The sequence below is a fragment of the Odocoileus virginianus genome, chromosome 5 (assembly GCF_023699985.2).
Source record: "Odocoileus virginianus isolate 20LAN1187 ecotype Illinois chromosome 5, Ovbor_1.2, whole genome shotgun sequence".
NCBI lineage: Eukaryota > Metazoa > Chordata > Mammalia > Artiodactyla > Cervidae > Odocoileus > Odocoileus virginianus.
Window position 1 is genome coordinate 5,764,049 of NC_069678.1, and position 20,844 is coordinate 5,784,892.

General features: G+C 40.6%; 1 pseudogene; it reads right to left on the reverse strand.

The window, feature by feature from the left end:
* Nucleotides 1-12,482: 12,482 nt before the first annotated feature.
* LOC110136372 (3-keto-steroid reductase/17-beta-hydroxysteroid dehydrogenase 7 pseudogene) lies at nucleotides 12,483-14,752 on the reverse strand (annotated as a pseudogene).
* Between the last annotated feature and the right edge of the window lie 6,092 nt (nucleotides 14,753-20,844).

Sequence of the window (20,844 nt, forward strand, 5' to 3'; positions counted from 1 at the left end):
GAACCCTGGTCTCCTGCGCTGCAAGCCGATTCTTTACCAACTGAGTTATTAGGGAAGTCGGTAAATAGTACATAGTACAAACTAACATATTGTCCCAGGAACTTCTGGGCTGGCAGGGATGCTTCAGTCAAGCTTCTCTGGCTGCAAGTGCTTAACCAAGAGCTAGTCTGCCTCAGGGTAGTACAGGGTGGACTGTGTGTCCTCATTTGGCCCTGAACAATATGTTGATATACATTATTAAATAGCTTTGTAAATACGTAATAAAGAAAGAAGAGGTTCCAGTGCCACTCTGTCTTGTTGAGCTTCAGCACTGTCACAAATTAGCTGTGTGACCTCCTGCAAGATAATTGACCCCTCTGTGCCTCTGTTTCTTCAACTGGAAATGGAGATAATGGTAGCGTTTCCATTATAGGACTGTTTGAGGCATAAATGAATGACAAGCGCATGGTGGGTGCTCAGTAAATGTTGATGATTATTAGTATAAGACCTTTCCTTGAAAAATCATGCTGAGTCCAGAGAATTTTATTCCTTCATTCCCCAAGTATTCGCAAACTGTCCATTAATTAAGCAGCCTAGTTTTTTGCCAGGGATCAACATCAAGCCCACAGGGAGTTAATTTCTAAACTATGCTTCCACTTTTAAAAGTAAGCTCATCATTTGTCCTTAAGTCTTTCAGCACTGGTCCACACACCCTGTTCACCTCAAGTTTTATGTAAGGTTTCCTAGGTACCTTGGTACATCTTTCATCTAGCCAGCAGATTTGGCCCATTTACAGTGAATGTCATTCAACCAGTTAGTGCCCAAATCCTTTCTTAGCCAGCATCACGTTGGCCATTACCACTTGAAGATGATTTTTCTTGATAGAAAAGATTAAAGAAAAATATGAAATGTTCTACCTTCTTTGTACTTCTGTTAACACTAAAATTGAGCCATGAACGTATGCTTCCTTATTTATCTTCTGACTTCCATACCGAAAATGCCTTTTCAATTGTCATTAGTATATTTTCTAAGCCTCCACTAATTCTGTCCTTCAGTGTACAAACATACACATCACATCCATTTGTGTCCTTCTCTGTGTTTTCCCTGGGGCTGGGTATTCCTGATTCACCCTGTCTCAGTCTTTTAAAGACCTGAAGTGATCAGGGAGCACATTCCATGGCCACTGACCTGTTTTCTTAGGTATCAACCCGCCATCCTGTTAACCATAATTTATGACCAATGAGTTAGTGCTTAAGCCACCTTCCTTTCTGAATCCAGGCTATGTCACAGCTATTCTTTCTTCAAACTTTTTGAATTCTGTTTTCTTAAAATCTAGGGTCTATGTCAGAACTTGGACAAACATGTCCTTCCTACATCATTATGTGATGGTCCCTGGTGGGCCAGGTGGCTGTCAATTCCACTTTCTTCCTTCCAGTTTGGCAGTCTGGGTCAGTAAAAAGCAGAAAGTAACTGTTTCTTCACTGTGTTTTCCCCCTTCTGAGAGATTGATTCATTAGCAAGGGAAATCAAGAATTTATTAGATGTTGCATATTCTATTAAGGGAAGGCAGGATGAGATTTTCATGAAGTACTTTAGTAAAATTTCATTGGTAGAGAAAAGTTCTTAGATTCTAAGTATTAATAGCTCAAAGAATTTTCACAAAGTGAGTACACCCACACCACCACCTAATCATGAAACCTATGTGTTCTGCTGAAACTTCCCTCTTGCCTCATACATTAGTTTTAATGGAGTTTAATCTGTGCTGGGAAGATAAGAATTTCCATAAAGAGAGTTAACATTTGTTGGGAACTTGAACTATATGTCCAGTACTGTGCTAAACACCTGACATGTCCTTCCTTCTTTTTTTTCTTTTGGCTGATATTGGCTGTGCTGGGTCTTCCTTGCTTCATAAAGGCTTCTGTAGTTGTGGTACATGGGCTTAGTTGCCCCAAGGCATGTGGGTTCTTAGTTCCCAGACCAGGGATCGAATCCATGCCCCTGCATTGGAAAGCAGATTCTCAACCACTAGACAACCAGAGAAGTACCCTGTCTTGCCTCTTTTAATCCTCACAACAGCTCTGGGCATGGGAATGTATGGATCACAAAAAGCTGTGGAAAATTTTCAAGATATGGGAATATCAGACCACCTTACCTGCCTCCTGAGAAATCTGTATGCAGGTGAAGAAGCAACAATTAGAACCAAATATGGAACAACAAACTGGTTCCAAATTGGGAAAGGAGTACAAAAAGGCTGTGTATTGTCACCTCGCTTATTTAACTTCTATGTAGAGTACATCATGTGAATGCTGGGCTGGATAAAGCACAAAATGGAATCAAGATTGCTGGGAGAAATATCAATAACCTCAGATACGCAGATGACACCACCCTTATGGCAGAAAACAAAGAGGAAATAAAGGGCCTCTTGATAAGTGTGAAAGAGGAGAGTGAAAAAGCTGGCTTAAAATTCAACATTCAAAAAATGAAGTTTTTGGGCATCCAGTCCCATCACTTCATGGCAAATAGATGGGGAAACAATGGAAATAATGACAGACTTTATTTTCTTGGGCTCCAAAATCACTGCAGATATTGACTGCAGTCATGAAATTAAAAGATGCTTGCTCCTTGGAAGAAAAGCTACGACCAACCTAGATAGCATATTAAAAAACAGAGACATTATTTTACCAACAAAAGTCCATCTAGTCAAAGGTATGCTTTTTCTAGTAGGCATGTATGGGTGTGAAATTTGGACCATAAAAAAGCTGAGTGCTGAAGAATTGATGCTTTTGAACTATGGTGTTGGAGAAGACTCTTGAGAGTCCCTTGGACTACAAGATGATCAAACTAGTCAATCATAAAAGAAATCAGTACTGAATATCCATTGAAAGGACTGATGCTGAAGCTGAAGCTGAAGCTCCAATACTTTGGCCACCTGATGCAAAGAACCGACTCATTGGAAAATACCCTGATGCTGGGAAAGAAAGATTGAAGGCAGGAGGAGAAGGGAATGAAAGAGGTAAAGATGGTTGGATGGTATCACAGATTCGATGGACATGAGTTTGAGCAGGCTCTAGGAGATGGTGATGGACAGGGAAGCCTGGCATGCTGCAGTCCATGGAGTCACAAAGAGTTGGACATGACTGAGCAACTGAACTGAACTGAACTGAAACATAAGAAACGGAAGCTTAGAGAGGTTAGGTTACCTGTTTAAGATCACTAGCTAATAAGATATGGAGCTGAGCTTCAAACCCAGGTCTAGGCAATTCTAGAGACTTCACTCTCACCATTGTAGTAAATAGCCACTACATGGCTTTTATCCAGCCAGCAGTCTATAGACCAGTGTCTTTCAACCTTGGGACTACTGACATTCAGGGTTGGATAATTCTGTGTCATGGGGACTGTCCTGTGCATTATAATGTTTATCAACATCCATGGCCTCAACCTACAAGATACCAGAAGCACAACCCCTTCACCTTGCACACCCACCCTTACCATCACAATAATCAGAAACGTCTCTAGGTGTTGTCAAACGCCCCTTGGGGAGTAACTGTTCCCAACTGAGAATCACTGTTGTAGATGATTCCATGCACCTCCCTTCTCTCTCCTCATCCATAACACCCATAAGCAGATGTAAACACAGGTGTGCACCTTCCTGGTAGGCAGTGCTATTCTAAACTCCTAGGATCTGCCAGTATTTTTCAGAGCTCCTGCCTTGAAGTCATAAACCTCACTCCCTGGGTTGTGCTGAACAATATGAATGAGAAGGTCCACTTCACTTTATCATCCAAATACGTTCATCACCAGGCAGTCTTCTGAAGTCACAGTACCACAGCTCTTGCCACAACTGTTACAACCCTGTCTCTCTTCCCTTTCACATTTCTGTAGAAATCACTGGGCACTTCCTCCCATATATCCCCTGTTTCTACTTTGCACCATTCATCCTCCACAGGTCATATAACAATCTCTCAGAGTCATGGAAGATACAGCTGGTATCCTTGGACAGGGCAATGTGAAAAGCAGTTATTAAAGAATGAAGCTCGAATAGTTGGCTACCTGATGTGAAAAGCTGCCTCATTGGAAAAAACCCTGATACTGGGAAAGACTGAGGGCAGGAGAAGAAGGGGACGATGGAGGATAAATGGTCGGATGGCATCATGACACAATGGACATGAATTTGAGCAAACTCTAGGAGATAGTGAAGGACAGGGAAGCCCGGTGTGCAGCAATCCATGGGTTCACAAAGAATTGGACACAACTTAATGACTAAACAACAAAAAGACATTACAAAGGAGAGGGCATGATGTGGGGAAACTGAAGCAAGATCATGTAGGACCCTGGGTGTGGGAACTGTGTGGAGCCATTACCAGTCCTAGGACGGAACGGCAAGAAGAAGGTGTTGTTACTTGAACCTCGAGAGAACTTCTATAAAGTGGGTCTCATGGGTCCAAAACAAATAGAAAGCATGGAAGTCCAATGATTCAGCCTGTATAGTCAGATTCCCAGGCACAGAGCAGGGAGAGAAGGGCAGAGATAGGATCTGGAAGGGCTGGGGAAGATATGCAGGACAGGACTCTTTGCTACCCCATGGACTGCAGCATGCCAGGCTTCCCTGTCCTTCACCATCTCTTGAATCATCACAATTTTGTCTGAGCACATTCCCTGCTCCCTTCCCTAAATTTCACTTTGAAGTCCTCTTTATCAGATCATAGAGCTTCTTGCCAAACACATTCATCCTGATTTTGAGAGATGCTTCTTCTTGCCAGGAGCCTATCATTCTAGTATCACAAGCCATGGTTTAGAGAACCAAATCCTCTTTTTGGATATTATCTGTAGAGCCAGCTGTTCATTTCTCCTCTCCTCCTGTCTCTTCCAAATTCACAAAACCTCAACTGGAAGAAGAAATGTGAAAACCTGATCTACTTTGTGAGATCTGGCTGGGTTTCTCTATCAGCTTCAGGAAGGAGTGACCATCTTATAGTTCTTTCCTTGCCTGATGTTCAAATCAGGATTTCTCACAACTTCAGGTCTGGGAGTTCTCCTTGATTATTTTTAAGGGCAGAAGATGCTGCTTTTCCCTCAGATCTGTATTCACCCTGAGTAGGAAGGTTTTCAGGGCAGAAGGAAAAGGAACACCAAGGATGAAAAGTTTCTGGACTTTCTCTTTTACCTTCAAGCTTTAAGCTTGCTGAAATTCCCCTCTGTCTTCTCATAAAAATGTCCCCTCATTTTTAATACATTCTATATTATTTCTTCCACCCACTCTAAAAACCCTTTGTCCTCTGTGACTTTTGTAATTTTCTAAAGGCTTTTTGGTTTCTTGAGGAAGACTAGGGGCATTTATAGTGAGGGGAGAGAGAAAGAGACACAGACAGACACCAAGTAAGCAGACTCTGAAATAATCCCTTTGATGTTCCTATTAACCTGAGAGTCAAGTTGAAAAACAACCTTCTGAGTAATATTCCACTGTATATATAATATGTACCACATCTTCTTTATCCATTCCTCTGTCAATGGACATTTAGGTTAAAAAAAGAAAGGAAAACAGCCTTCTGTAGTTCCTCCTATAAATTTCTGCTCCTGTTTGCTTCCAAGTTCCTGTTCTCTTGGGGATTCTTGGTAAGAGTGCTATTAAGTTGATATGGCTTTTTTTCTCACCTAACCTCTGATAATCTGCAAAGTATTGGTAATTAGCAGTAAATTGCACTAGCTATGAATCAAGCCCAGTTCCTCTCAATAAACACATGAGGCAAAGATACAGTGCTCTATCCACACAACCCATGATGGAGATACTTTTCACCCAGCTTCCTACCTCTTGCCAGGTACAGGGTTTTGCTGCTGAACTTCTCATTGTAATTGCAGATTACATTATGACTATGTTAAGATTTCCCTTCTTAGTCTAATGGCAAACTTAACTACTGGATTTTTATTTTTAATTAAGATATCCTGGCACTTTAAAACAGTGCTTACAATAATTAGACTTTAGAACAACTACATACACATAACAAACACAAATGAATAGAAAATGATTATATCAATCTTTAACTTATGTGATGTTTTAATTTATCAAAGTGGCTTTTAACATTTTCTTAAAGTTCATAGAACTTTTGTGGCATATATAAGACATGCATTAGTTTTCATGTTACAGACGAAATAGCCCAGGAAAGACATCTGATTTATTCACAGTGTTTGACTTCATCAGTCTTACATTTATTAGCTTATCATATTAGTTCAACGTCTTTAAGTTCTGCTGTCAATATCAACATTAATTTCCTGACTTTGATAACTATAGTGTAATTATGTTCTATTCTTAGGAAATATACACTGAAGTATTTAGGAATAAAGGATCACAATCTGCTACTCTTTCTCAAATGTTTAAAAAAGGAAAGATTATGTGTGTGTGTATATTATATATATATATATATACACATACCTATAGATATATGGACTTCCCTGGTGGCTCAGCTGGTAAAGAATCCACCTGCAATGTGGGAGACCTGGGTTCAATCCCTGGGTTGGAAAGATCCCCTGGAGAAGGGATGGCTGCCCACTCCAGTATTCCGGCCTGGAGAATTCCATGGACTGTACAGTCCATGGGGTTGCAAGTGACACGAAAGAGCGATTTTCACTCCATAGATATATAGCCTATATATCATCTATATGTCTATCTATCTATCATCTGTCTAGCAGCTATGTAGAGAGACAGTGCAAACAAATGAAGTTTTATTGGTCATCTTCAGAGGTAGGTAGGACACTACCTTATTAGTAACAATATCTGGAAATTGGGAAATTAAAATAATTTTTAAAATTCTAGTTTTGTATTAATGTGGAAAAGTTCATTTGTTGAACAAATAATTGGATTTGACGTACATACCTCACAAAATGATTACCACGATAAATTTGGCAAACATTTATCATCTTATATAGATACAAAATTAAAGAAAAAGAAAAATGTTTTTTCCTGAGATGAGTACTCTTAGGATTTACCCTCTTAACGATTTTCATATATTACATACAGCAGTGTTAATTATATTAGTCATGTTATACATTAAATTTCTAGTAATTATTTTTCTTATAATAAGTGGAAATTTGTACCTTGTGACCACCTTTAGCCAATTGCCATCCCACCTCTGATAACTGCATATCTGATCTCTTTTTCTATGAGTGTGTTTGTTTGTGTTTGAAGTATAATTGACCTACAATACTATGTTAGTTCCTGGTACACAACGTAGTGATTTGACATTTCTATTCGTTACAAAATGATCACCATGATGAATCTAGTTACCATCTGTCACCATATAAAAATATTACATTATGATTGACTATATTCCTTACTCTGTACATTTTTTCCCTGTGACTCATTTATTTACTAACTGGAATTTTGTACTTCCTAACCTCCATCTGTTTCAGTTATCCTTCTAGCCCCTTCTTCTCTGGCAACCACCTGTTTCTCTGCATCTATGACTCTGTTTCTCTTCTGTTATATTTGTTTTGTTTTTTAGATTCCACATATAAGTGAAATCATACAGTATTTGTCTTTCTCTGTCTGATTTATTTCACTTAGCATAATGCCCTGCAGGTCCATCCATGTCACTTAAAATGGCAAAATTTTCATTATTTTTTATGACTGAGTAGTATTCCTGTGTGTGTGTGCGTGTGTGTGTGTGTGTGTGTGTATCACATCACCTGTATTCATCTGTCTGTTGATTGGCACAGGTTGTTTACAAATCTTGGCTGCTATAAATCATGCTGCAATGAACATAGAAGTGCATGGTAAAAAATTGTTTAAACACAATCTCTCACATGTGCTGGCTGGTTAATTTATAAATAATATATAGTACTAATGTAATGATAGGGAACACATGAACAGTAAATAAATCATATTTTAAAATAATATAAATTGTATTTATTGATAATAGAGACACTTCTTTCTTTTTTGAAATTAATTTATTTTTATTGAAGTATAGTTACTATACAATATTATTTATACAAATTATAGGCGTGCTGTACCATGCTTAGTTGCTCAATCATGTCTGACTCCGCGACCCTATGAACTGTAGCTGCCAGGCTCCTCTGTGCATGGGGATTCTCCAGGCAAGAATACTGGAGTGGGTTGCCATGCCCTCCTCCACAGGATCCTCCCAACCCAGGGATCAAACCAAGGTCTCCTGCATTGCAGGCAGATTCTTTACCAGCTGAGCTACCAGGGAAGCCAAATTATAGGTGTACAATGGAGTAATTCACAGTTTTTAAAGTTTTAAGTTTTTATGAAATAGTGACCATATTCCCTGTGTTGTACAATATGTTCTTGTGGATTGTTTTATACCTAATAGTTTGTACCTCTTACCCCCATCCCTTAATTGCCCCTCCCCTCACCACTGGTAACCACTAGTTTGTTTGCTTTATCCATTAGTCTGTTTCTTTTTTGTTATATTCACTAGTCTGTTGTATTTTTTAGATTCCATATATAAGTGATATTGTACAGATATTTACCATCCTATGACTTATTTCACTTAGCATAATGCTCTCCAAATCCATCCATGGTGTTGCAAATGGCAACATTTCTTTCTCTTTTGTGGCTGAGAAGTACTTCATTGTATGTATATCTCATCTTCGTTATCCATCATCTGTTGATGGCTGCTTGCATATCGTGGCTATTGTAAATAACGTTATTAACGATGTAAATAACGACTCCAGTATGAACACTGGAGTCCATATATCTTTTCAAATTAGTTTTTTAATTTTTTTTTTGAATATATACCCAGGAGTAGACTTGCTGGATCACATGGTAGTTCTAGTTTTTTTTTTAAGAAAACCTTTGTACTGTTTTCCACAGTGACTGCATCAATTTACCTTCCCACCAATGGTATACAAGGGTTTCTTTTTCTCCACGTCTTTGCCAGCGTTTTTATTTGTGGTCTGTTTGATGATAGCCATTGGGATAGGTCTTTTTAATCCCACTAAAATGAACAAAGGATATGTGGAAAGAGCAATGTTACTGAAGATGTTTATTTTTTTCAAATCTTGACTTTGCACATTGTGATTCAGCAATTCAAAGTGCTAGTTCCAAGCTTAGTCTACCCTGATTCTTCAGTTTAAAGATGACCACAGTGAAAAAGATATCTCATAACATTTGTAGATCTGGATAGGAGAGGTGGATCATTGCCTGCACATATGTGCTGGTTTTCATTGAAATTTGGCTAGTGAAATTCCATTTGTCTCTGCTGTAAACCACTTCTTCTTGCACACAAATCAGAAGGCACTGAATTTTATTATTTAAAACTTCTGGATTTAAAAATCCATTGAAAACACTTGTTTTGGAAAACTTTAAGAAAAGATAGTTTCTAAATTATTTTTAAAGGTGCAGATGTTAATTTTCTAATAGATGCCACACATTTTTTTCTGGTGACAAAGTCACGTTTTCAATATTCAAAATGACTCCTCAAAAGCCCCAGTTGCTTTTGAAACATTGCTGCTTTATCATTTCTTGTTACTTAGAAGGAGCAGATTAAATATGTTTACCTTTTTGAAAATACATGCTTGGATATAAACTACTTTCTGGCCTAAATTTTCATAGTGTATGTGTGTGCACTCAGTTGTGTCCAACTCTGCAAACTCACTGACTGTAGCCCACCAGGCTCCTCTGTCCATGGGATTTCCCAGGCAAGAAGACTGGAGTGGGTTGCCAGTTCCTTCTCCAGGGGATCTCCCTAACCCAGGGATGCAACCCTCTTCTCTTGTGTCTCCTGCCTTGTGTCTCCTGCATTGGCAGGTAGATTCTTTACCACTGTGTCAGCTGGGAAGCTCCAAATTTTCACAGAAAGGTCAGTAAATTTGAAGTACTTTTAATCAGAAGAGTTCTGATTTTTAAAAAATGCTAAATTCCATCTCTAAATTCACAACTCTTCAAAGTAATTTTTCATGAGCTCACCAGCACATTTCTATGACACAGAAACAATTTTCATAGTCACTCATCATCTCATTAAAAATGTACTGTAAAAATTCTTCTATATTTTACTGCTCTTGCTTTAATGAAACGAACCACACCAGAGACGTGTTACAGCACTTACAGTACAATGCATTAGCAGTTAACTGGCAGCAAAATAACCAGTGAGGTTTCCACCGCTAGCCCCTCCTTACACAGAGTATCCATGTGGCTTGTGGCCACCAGACACCGATACAGAGAGTCTTCACTGTTGGCCAGTGTATCAAGTAATAGAACATTTATTTCATTTTAGCTGAAACTTAAATATATAGTTCTAATATTTCATTCCTGCACCCACAAAGGATTAACTTGCACTTCCTTTGGGGTACACATAATCCTCTTTAGGGAACACTGACTTAAAGAATATATTCCAATTCATCTTTTCTTCCTTTCAGAGCTGTATTCACCATAATGTAGCATCATTTCCCCATAGTGTTGCTTTTTCATCATTGAGTGTGAACTACACACAGCTGCCCATTCTCTAACGTCTTCCATGTATTTCACTGCTTTCCCTCTCTCAAATCAAGACTCACAAATCTACCCAGAAAAGTATGAAATGAGAACACCATTCTCTTTTCCAAAATTGATGCTAATTAAGATATAGGTATAAACATTGTCTATGATTGTAAGATACCGGGAATAACTTAAATGGTCGTACGTAGGAGAGAACAGGACATTACACAATAGAGTACTATGCAATTATAAGAGAAGGCAGAACCTCTATGAGCTGATGCAGAGTGAGTTCCAGGATATGAAGGTGATGACTCCGTTTTCTTTTTTGCCTCTAGTTCCTAGCTCAGAACCTAGTAAGGAATAAGTAGTCAGTAAATTTTTTTTTTTTTAATAACTAAAATCAGGCAACATCAAGCAACCAGAATACAGTCTCAATTCTGGAAGAACACCCAAAGGTCTCTGAGCAGCAAATAGCCATCACAAAGTCTAAGTGAGTGATGTCATTTAGAGGGGTAGAATAGCCTTCATGACTTTACCTAAACAGTGATGTAAAGAATGAAGCAACTGATTAGAAGATGCAGGACATGCCAGGCCCGGAGAAATCATAGGTGGAGTAAAGGCAAGAGGCAGAACCGTCAATGACAACAACTACAAAGTGCACCACGGAACATCGAGAGGTCTGTTAAGGACTCCCTGATAATGCAACATGGACACTGACCCTGATCTATTCCAGGAGTCCCTTAAGCATCAACTATAGTATAACATGATGCATACCTGTGCCCAAGTGATGACCTCATCACCACATCCACTTATTTATTGTCTATAGACCCCCTTCTTGGAAACAGACATGAGGCCACCTGCTATTAAGAAAAATTAAATCACATTTCATATGTTCTGACAAATTTCCATCAAAAATTTTTATCAACATTGGTAAAATCAAAAACTTGGCCAATCTCTGTGATGCAATTTTAAAACATAACATTGCCTCTGGAAGGATAAAGTTTCTGGCAGTTTTGGAAAATGAACAGAAACTCTTTTTCCCATGGTCATACCAGTGACCATGGTCATACAAGGTGGTCATACAAGGTGCCATGGCTCCAGATCAGGGGAGATGTGAGGAGAGGGGAAGGGTGCTGGGGGAAGGAGGTGAGGCACGGGAAAAGGAAAGCTAGTGTGGCCACGTGGGAGCTGAGAAACATAACAGCTAGGACAGCTCTTTCTGCCAGGAAAACGTCTGCAAGGCCCCCAGGGCTGCCCCTGAAGCCTCTGCTCTGGGGGCACAGGCCCAGCCCAGCTCACAGGCTCCCCTCCTCCCCTGATCAGGCCTCTGGCCTCCCCCAGGGTCCTCAGATGCCTCCTCACTGGGCAGCTCTTTGTGCAGCTGAGGCCCCCGGGCCCCCAGCCCTGTCATCCTTGCCCTCGGCTACAGCTCCCAGCCTGCTTTGTGTTCCGGCCGCCCCGCACCTCGCCCCCCAGCCCAGACTGCTCTGTGCTTCCTCTTCTCTAATTTCATCTCCCCCTCCTCCCCCACCCACCCCAGACCTTTTCACTGTGTCTTCAGAAACTCCTGCGCCAGGGTAGGCACAGTCAAGCCATATTTCCCACCTCTCTGGGCCTTAAGTGAAATCTAAAGACCTTGCTTCCCCTGGGGCCCTCTGTCAGGAAAGGGGCTCATTCTCCACACCCTGCAGACCTTGAAGCCAACCTCATTTGCCAAGGATGCTTCGGCACCACTGTCTTCTATCCCGACTCTCTCAAGTCTGACATCACTGTGCTCTACCACCTCCTACGCCTCTCATCTCTGTCACTTAGCAACCTTCTTCATTTCCCCAAGCACACTGAAACTGATCAGGCTCACAGTCTCCCTGTCCATGCCCTGGTGACTTCAGTTTCCATGTGGACAGCCCGGCCAGCTCCCAGCCTGACTCTTCATTGACCTCCTCAAGGTCACCACCAGTCTTCTCTGGCCGCTTCTTCCACGGAACCCAGAGTCTTCCTTGCAGGAGTTCTGCTTTCTGGCCACAAGACACTCCTTTCCACTTTCTTCTTTTTTTTTTCTCAAAAAATGCTCTTTATTCATTCACATATATTACTGCCTTTAATTCTCACTTCATTTCCATGAACAGAGAACACAGAAAGATAATTATTCCACTTCACAGACAGAAAGCTTGAGATCCACAAAAATGTACTTCTTCCCAATTAACAGTGAGTAAACAGAAGAGTGAAAACCAGCTCTATGCTTCAGCTCTCTAACTTCACCCTTCTTTCTCAAAGAGAATGGAGAGTGGTCAGCTCTCATTTTCATTTATGTTTAAAGTTATTAAAAATATCTTTAGCAACAAACTTAGAGAAAGAATAACCAAAGTTCCATACTTTAAAACATATAGACATTATATTTACATGTAATTTTTCATATTAACTCATTCAAAATATTACTCTAATATTCCAGATGTTGGTGAAACACCTAGGAATTTTAGCATTTTGTCTTGACATCATGCAAACTAGTCCTAACCACTTTCGACCACTACTGATACTAAGAGACATCCCACCAGTAATTATTCATGAAAAATCTGAGTAAATTCATTGAAACAATTTGAGTAAATTATTTTTGGTGCAGGATTACATCCACTAAAATATGTCATGGAAACAAGTTGGTCAGTAATAAATTTGTAAACTGCGGTGAAGGTCAGTCCCACTATTAACATGGACTATCTCAATATCAATAAAAGATACTTTTAAAATAAAGAGAAAATAATTCAGGTGGCCCAAATATATATACTTTTGTTACTATGATGATTAATAACATGGGCATCTGTATCGGGATTTTTAAATGTGGCATGTGGAGGAAGAAATAAGGTACAAAACCAGGGAAAACTACTTGTGAAGAACAAGGCTAAGATTGCTACTCAGAGAATGAGTAGTACATCCTCCTTCTGGGGCAGGTGAAAAGGAGAATCAGTATGTGTCTGTATCATAATTATTCAAGTCAACACCTCATCCCATGAAGTAGAGCTTGTGCTCTTGCTGGCTGAACAAACAGATACTCAGTTGGGTGACTCTAGCACGACTTTGATGTGACATCATTCTTAGAGACTGATAAAATATCAGACATTCTTTTCTCACATGCACACACACACATAATCATAGAGATGATTCTGCAATGAAGAGACCATCTGAAATCAGTGTTTACCACAAATGCACATGATCCAGCTCAGGAGAAACCCACGCACTCCAGAATCCCCAAAAGGCACAGTATGTTTCAGAAAGCATCATTTTCAGTTCTGGTTATTGGTTTTCTGAATGGTGACCCTAATCTGCTTTTCAAGTTTCAGTAACTTTTGGTAAAATTTTTCAGCAGTGTCTTCATCTAGGTCCATCTTTTTGGATGTCACATAATTGCTTCCAAAGCCAGTGGTGGCACTCAGATATTTCACCAGAGGATTGAGAGACTCGGGCTTTTGGTGGAAAAGCCAGACCAGTGCTTCTGTTCCATTGTGAGGTGTCAACGTGAAAGCATTTGCAAAAAAGCGTAACAGCCATATGATTGGCATGATTAACATCCACACAAAGGGAGGAAGGATTCCATATGTCAGACTGGTCAGGATCATACCTGGGCACACGACACTGGAATACAGACCCTGCTGGTTGAAGTTCCTGTTCAAAGCCACACTCAGAAGGTCAATGGCATATTTGGAAGAGCTGTAGGGCTCCTGGCCTCTGCTGTGCTGGACATCCTCAAGGCTGAAATTAGATTTCTTTGCATTGCGAGATGATGTCCAAATGAGCTGAGATGGACTCTCACTGTGATATAGGAGAGATTCTAGTTCCTGAATCAGGATAAAGTGGGCAAAGACATTGGTTTCAAACACCTCCTGGAGCCCATCAGGAGTAAGCTTGTCATTCTGTGTCAGCAGTCCTTCAGCTGTGGAGAACATATGAATCACGTTTCTTGAAAAGAGACCATGAAAAAGTGCTTTGATATTTAGCTGTGGATTAGGCATGATCCCAGCATTTAGATATACATAGTCTAATCTCTGAAACCTTTGCTTGAGCTCCTTGGTGGCCTGGAACACCGACGGCAGGCTGCTGACATCCACCTGCAGGATGGAGACCTCAGCAGCGGGATGGGAGGCCAGCAGAGAGGTGCGGACAGCTTCTGCTTTGCTCATGTTCCTGCACGCCCAGCACAGGTGAAGCGCATCATCTTCTTCCAGCAACCATCTGCAGAGGGCTAGGCCCACGCCACTGCTCGCCCCGGTGATCAGAACCACTTTCTGCATGGTTGCGCACCCTGTGACCATGCGCCCCAAAGCAGGCACCCAGCAAGGCCTCTCACCTGCACTTAGATCTGTAACCCCCTCCCTTCCACTCTCCTGCTAAGCCTTCTCTTCAGTCGCAGAGCAACTTCCATTCTGAGGTTCCTCTGGTTTCTCTCAGCCTGTTGAGACCCACTTCCCTTCCTTCCTTTCAACCTGGTCCCAGAAGAATCTGGGTCTGGCTTTCACCACTGAAACTGCTGTAACTAAGATGGCCAGTCTCCTTGACATTGCCAGATCCGAGGGACATTTTCTCATCCTTTCTTTTCCTGGAATTCTCTGCTAGTCACGATACCAGTCACTCCCTCCTTGAAATACTTGACCGTTTGGCTTCAGGATCTCACCCTCTCCTGTTTGTTTCTGCACCTCTTACGACAAATCTTTGCTGCTGTCTGTGGACTTCTCTATCCTGCCCCTGTTGTGAATGTTGCTGATTCCTCAGGGCTTGCCTTTGGCTCTTGACAGGAGCAGTGGGCTATTCAAAGGAGCAGGGTTTGTTTATTTAGGTGTCCAATTCCCTGATTGCATGCTCATCATGTGTGCAGTACAGTGAGCCTTCCTTTCCTTGCTCCTTGGGTTTATCTTCACCAGCTCCACAAATGCTGATATTCCATGGGGCCCTGTACTTGCCCCCTACTCTTTAACAATGTGCACTTCTCTGGGTCATGTCATTCACATCTCATGGTTTTAGCTGTCACACATGAATTGAAGATTATTTCCAGGTCAAGCTGCTCGCTGAAAACTAGGTTTTGTGACCCAGCTTCCCTATGGAAACTTTCATCTGAATGTCCCATCGGTTCCTCAAACTCATTATGCTCAAAACAAAACTCGTCACCAAAGGAACGCAGACATCAATTATTACTAGCATTATTCAAGACATTATCCAAGATGTGGGAACAACCGAAATGTCCACTGACAGATAAACGGGTTGAGAAGATGTGGTGTGTATACACACACACACACACTGAAATATTACTTGGCCATAAAAAAGAATGAAATTGTGCCATTTGCAGCAACATGAATGGACCTAGAGATTATCATATTAAGTGAAGTAAGTCGGAAAGAGAAAGACAAATATCATATGATATCACTTATATGCGGAATCATTAAAAAAGATATAAATGAATTTATTCCAAAACAGAGACTCACAGACACAGAAAACAAATTTATGGTTACCAAAGGGGAAAAGGGATGTGGGGATGAGGAATAAATTAGGAGGTTGGGATTAACATTTACACTTTACTATATGTAAAACAGATAACCAGCAAGAACCTACTGTATAGCACAAGGAACGCTACTCAATATTTGTAATAATCTACAAGAGAACAGCATCAGAAGAAGGAAATATATATATATATATATATATATATATATATATATATATCTGAATTACTGTGCTTTACACCTGAAACTAACATGATATTGTAAATCGACTATATTTCAATCTTTAAAAAATAAATACAAAATCCCCCACTGAACTCGTAATCTACCTGTAAGTCTCTTCTTTTGTCTCAAACCTAACTCAAGGTGGAGATGTGAGCTCCATCCACGGTCTCACATTCTGCTATCACCATGGATATGTTCCTTGTACCCATCTCCTCATCTTGACCTTAACTCAAGCCTCTACCATCTCTCAGCTACATTACTACAGTAACCTCCCAGCAGGTCTTCTTTCTTCAGCCTTCTTCTGTACTGCTGACACAAATGTAATATAATTCAGATTTTGTTCCCTGTTTAATCTCTTCTAAGCTATTTAACATGTTGTTTAAGACCCTCGATGAACAGGTCCCTGCTTAATTCTCTAGACTAATCTCCTTCTACCACCTGCCTGATACTTTCCAACTGAGTAGCATTTGTTTTTCCTCTGCTTAGAATAGCTCTCTTATTCCCTCATTACCTAAGTTAGCTCCTACTCGACCTTTAAGATTCAGCTTGGCTGTTCATTTCTCTAAGAAGATGTCTCTGATGTGCACCATTCCTCTTCATCCCTTCTCCCTTTCCCCTAAAACTGGATTAGTTTTCTCTCCTCTGATTGCCCATAAAGTATTGTTCAAAGTCTATCTTGGTACTAGGTGTGTGATATATAAATACTCTTTTTACTTGTCTCCCTCATAAGACTACTTTCCCTAAGGGCAGGAGTTATACCTTATTCTTCTTTAACTCTGATACCTTGCATTGTATTTGCCTCATTTGATCACTAAATAAATACTTGTTTTTGAAGCTAAGTAAGCCAAGCAAGGACAAACGTATGCATTAGAGGGGTGATGTGGAGGGGGAAGAGGCCACGGTGATGTGCATTCTGCTTTGGTTCCTGTGGTTCTGTGACTGCCCCAGTGCACTGGCTTCTGCTGAATCAGCTGGAAGCCACTGGAGAGCGGGACTAGCCCCCACAGTTAGTGCCAGTGAGGGGCCTTCCACCTGAAAAGTTTCCTCAGCCTTCCCCCTACTCCCAGGCTGCTGGTGTGGCTGTTATCCCTTATGATAAGATACCCAACCAGGCCCTGCCCCTGATCCACTTTGTTCTCCTTGATGGAAAGGCCACTTTTGTCCCTGATCACTGCAGTGTTCCCCAATGTCACAACTCAGCCAAAGTGGACCATCTCTCTGTACTTCTAAGACTCCTTCGATTTGTATTTAACTCCCTATCTCTAAAATCAAGTGGATGCTATCATCAATATGATACAATTTAGTAAATATATAGTATCTTAGATAGGCTTCTATTCTATTTTTTTTTCACATGGCTATCATAATTGACCCAATCCATTTGGTGAAAAAAAAGTCTTCCTGAAGTTGGGAACCATGTGTTCATGGTACTTACTCAACAAGTACAAAATTTGCCAAAGTACAAAATATCAGATCTATACCAGGCATTGAGAAGAACAGCAATTGAGATGCAAGCTCCATCCTCAAAAGACTCAGTCTATCTCAGTGTCTGTTAAGTGGGACATATGCAAGCCACGGAGAAGAACAAGAACATCTGTTGAAATTTGGGGAGAAAATATTCTAATTTCTTACATTTCTAATTCCTCTTTCTAATATTCTAACAAACTTTTCATCTTAAAAAAGAAATCAGGACTTCCCTGGTGGTCTAGTGGTTATGAATCTGCCTGCTGATGCAGGGAACACAGGTTCAATCCCTGGTCCGAAAAGATCCCACATGCCGCGGAGCAAATGAGCTGCCGTGACTGAAGTCAGGATGCTCTAGAGCCTGTGCTCCTCAACAAGAGAAGCCACCTCAATGCGAAGCCCACACACCACAACTGGAGAGTAACCCCCACTCGTCACTGTTAGAGAAAAGCCTGCGTGTAGCAGTGAAGACCCAGTGCAGCCAAAAATAAAGATAAATTTAAAAATAAAAAAAAGAAATTAAGTTTTACTAACATTTAATGTGAGAATGGATCCTGGTTCCCTCAGTTGATATTTATGTCCTATAATCATAAGTCATGTGTAGTATAAGAGGATCCTTGGGGAAGAGTGGGATGTATCAAAGCTACAGGGGTTGTCAGTGGAGACCTCAGTCATTTAATCACTTTCAGTGTACTGTGACACATTGCAGCTCGATGTGCTTGGTTAAGAGGATTTGCAATTATATTATCTAGCTTTAAGAAAATTAACCCTCACAAAGAAACAAGTGGCTTAAAAGATTCATTTAAAGATGCCATAAATTAAACATAATACCAATAATACAGGCACAAGGATACAAAAAAATGATAACCGTCACTCTGTCCACTGCTAAAAGGACCTCTTCATCAACCATATTTTAATAAAAAAGAACAATGTTGATCTAAACAGATCCAATAAGAACATGTCCAAAAACTCTAAATTATCAAGAATGTTAATTAATTTGTAATGAAAGTCAATCTGAGTGTATCTTTTATCTTGAGATAAAGCTAATGATAGCTCAATGCCATGACAATAACCAACATTTTAAAATATTAAGCACTAAGTTTCACTTCTGATTTAGATGTAAAAAGCTGCAGAGAATGTTGTTTCCATTCTAAAAATGAGAACAATCCAAAAAAAAACCCTGAAACCCTAACTTGTATTGAACCTATTAGAGAGCTGAGGTCATAAGACAATAGGACAACTCGTGTTTCAAACTTTTTTTTCTGCCTCATTGTGTAGCTTGCAGGACCTTAGTTCTCCGACCAGGGATCGAACTCATGCCCCATGCCTTGGGAGCACGATGTCTTAACCACTGGACCACCAGGGAAGTCCCCCAAATCCTTCTAAGGAGAGACAGAAGACATAAACTCTCTCACCCACGGCAGATCACTCAAGAAAGAGGTACCATCTATGACACAAGAGGACAAAGAGAAATAACTACAAATTTAAGGAACTGCCAAAGGCCAACTGTGGACTAGCATGTCAGTTCAGAATAATGAGGGCCCCAACCCAGAAGAGTTTATATTGTTTATAAGCCCTTATTTTTGGACCTCTACTGAGCGCTTATGCAAAAGACTAGAGATAAAGCATGTATACAGAAGGTAAAACTAACAAGTGTGGGGTCTGACACAAAACGCCATGCACTTCCCCAGACTCTTCTTGCATGTGAAGCAAAAACTGTAAGTTCTAGGGGAGTAGCAGCAAAGATTGTTGCTTAAGACACAGGAAAAAGATGCACTGTGGGAGGAAGGAAGGGCATAAGAAGAGACTATCTCTAGGGGAGAACCACAAAACCATCGTGAGCCTCAAATCCTCAACTGATAAAGTAGAAATTTCCTACCACTGGGAGAGGGGAAGCTGCCCAACATTAGGCATAAATACAAAGCAGAATTTGGCTGCCATCAGGAGAAAGAGCAAAATGCAGAGAGGGACTGCACACCTGAGGCTCAAGTACATAGTTTCCTCCTAAGACTCAGACTGGGGTAGAATGACAGAGAAGTTCTCTTGTCCCTAATGGAAGTAACAATGCATGATCTGTCCAAGGCTGAGTCTGTGGTGAGAGATCTTCTCTGTGATGCTGGCATGCAAGAAAGCTAAAAGCTGATGGTGGACCACCAATCCTAAGAAAAACCTCTGGCATAACAGTTCCCATCTGAAGGACAAGGCAGAGACTGCCCACTACTAAAAGAATTTGACGTCTATGGAGTACTGATGGTAAGCATAGCACCAATAAAACCCAAGTCCAGCTCAATTCCCAACTAGATTGAATCTCCTGACTCGGCCCTCCATATTAATGACCTAACAGAAGAACAGTCATGCTTATTTCCTGGCATAAATCATATTTATTTTATTCTCTCTTGTGCCACAAGCAATATACGGTTTTTACTCAAAAATATCATACACACACACACACACACACACACACACACCCTGCTGTTAAGAGAGAATGCAATAAACAGGAGAAAACTCAGGTGACACCCAAATGTTGAAACTACTAGACAGTGACCTTACAGTAACTATGATTAGTATATAAAAGGGTATGGTGGAAAAGATAAACAACATGCATAAACAGATGGGGAATTTCAGGAAAGATGGAATGGGTAGAAATGAAAAACCCAATATTGGAGATGAAGAATGCCTTCAGCATGTTCACTAGTAGACTGAACCAGCTGAGAGAATCAATTAACTTGAAGATCTGTCAATAGAAATTATCTGAACAAAAATCCGAAGTGAAAGAAGAATAAAACAAGAACAGTAACAGCAAGATAACAGACCATCCAAAAGAGCTAGAACAGTATTAAACATTATAACAGACTTGTGCTTGGAGTCCCAGGAGGATAAGAGAATGGTTCAGTTCAGTTCAGTCGCTCAGTCGTGTCCGACTCTGCGACCCCATGGACTGCAGCACTCCAGGCCTCCCTGTCCATCACCAACTCCTGGAGTTTACCCAAACTCATTTCCATTGAGTTGGTGATGACATCCAACCATCTCATCCTCTGTCATCCCCTTCTCCTCCTGCCCCCAATCTTTCCCAGCATCAGGGTCTTTTCAAATGAGCCAGCTCTTCACATCAGGTGGCCAAAATATTGGAGTTTCAGCTTCAGCATCAGTCCTTCCAATGAACACCCAGGACTGATCTCCTTTAGGATGGACTGGTTGGATCTCCTTGCAGTCCAATGGATTCTCAAGAGTCTTCTCCAACACCACAGTTCAAAAGCATCAATTCTTCAG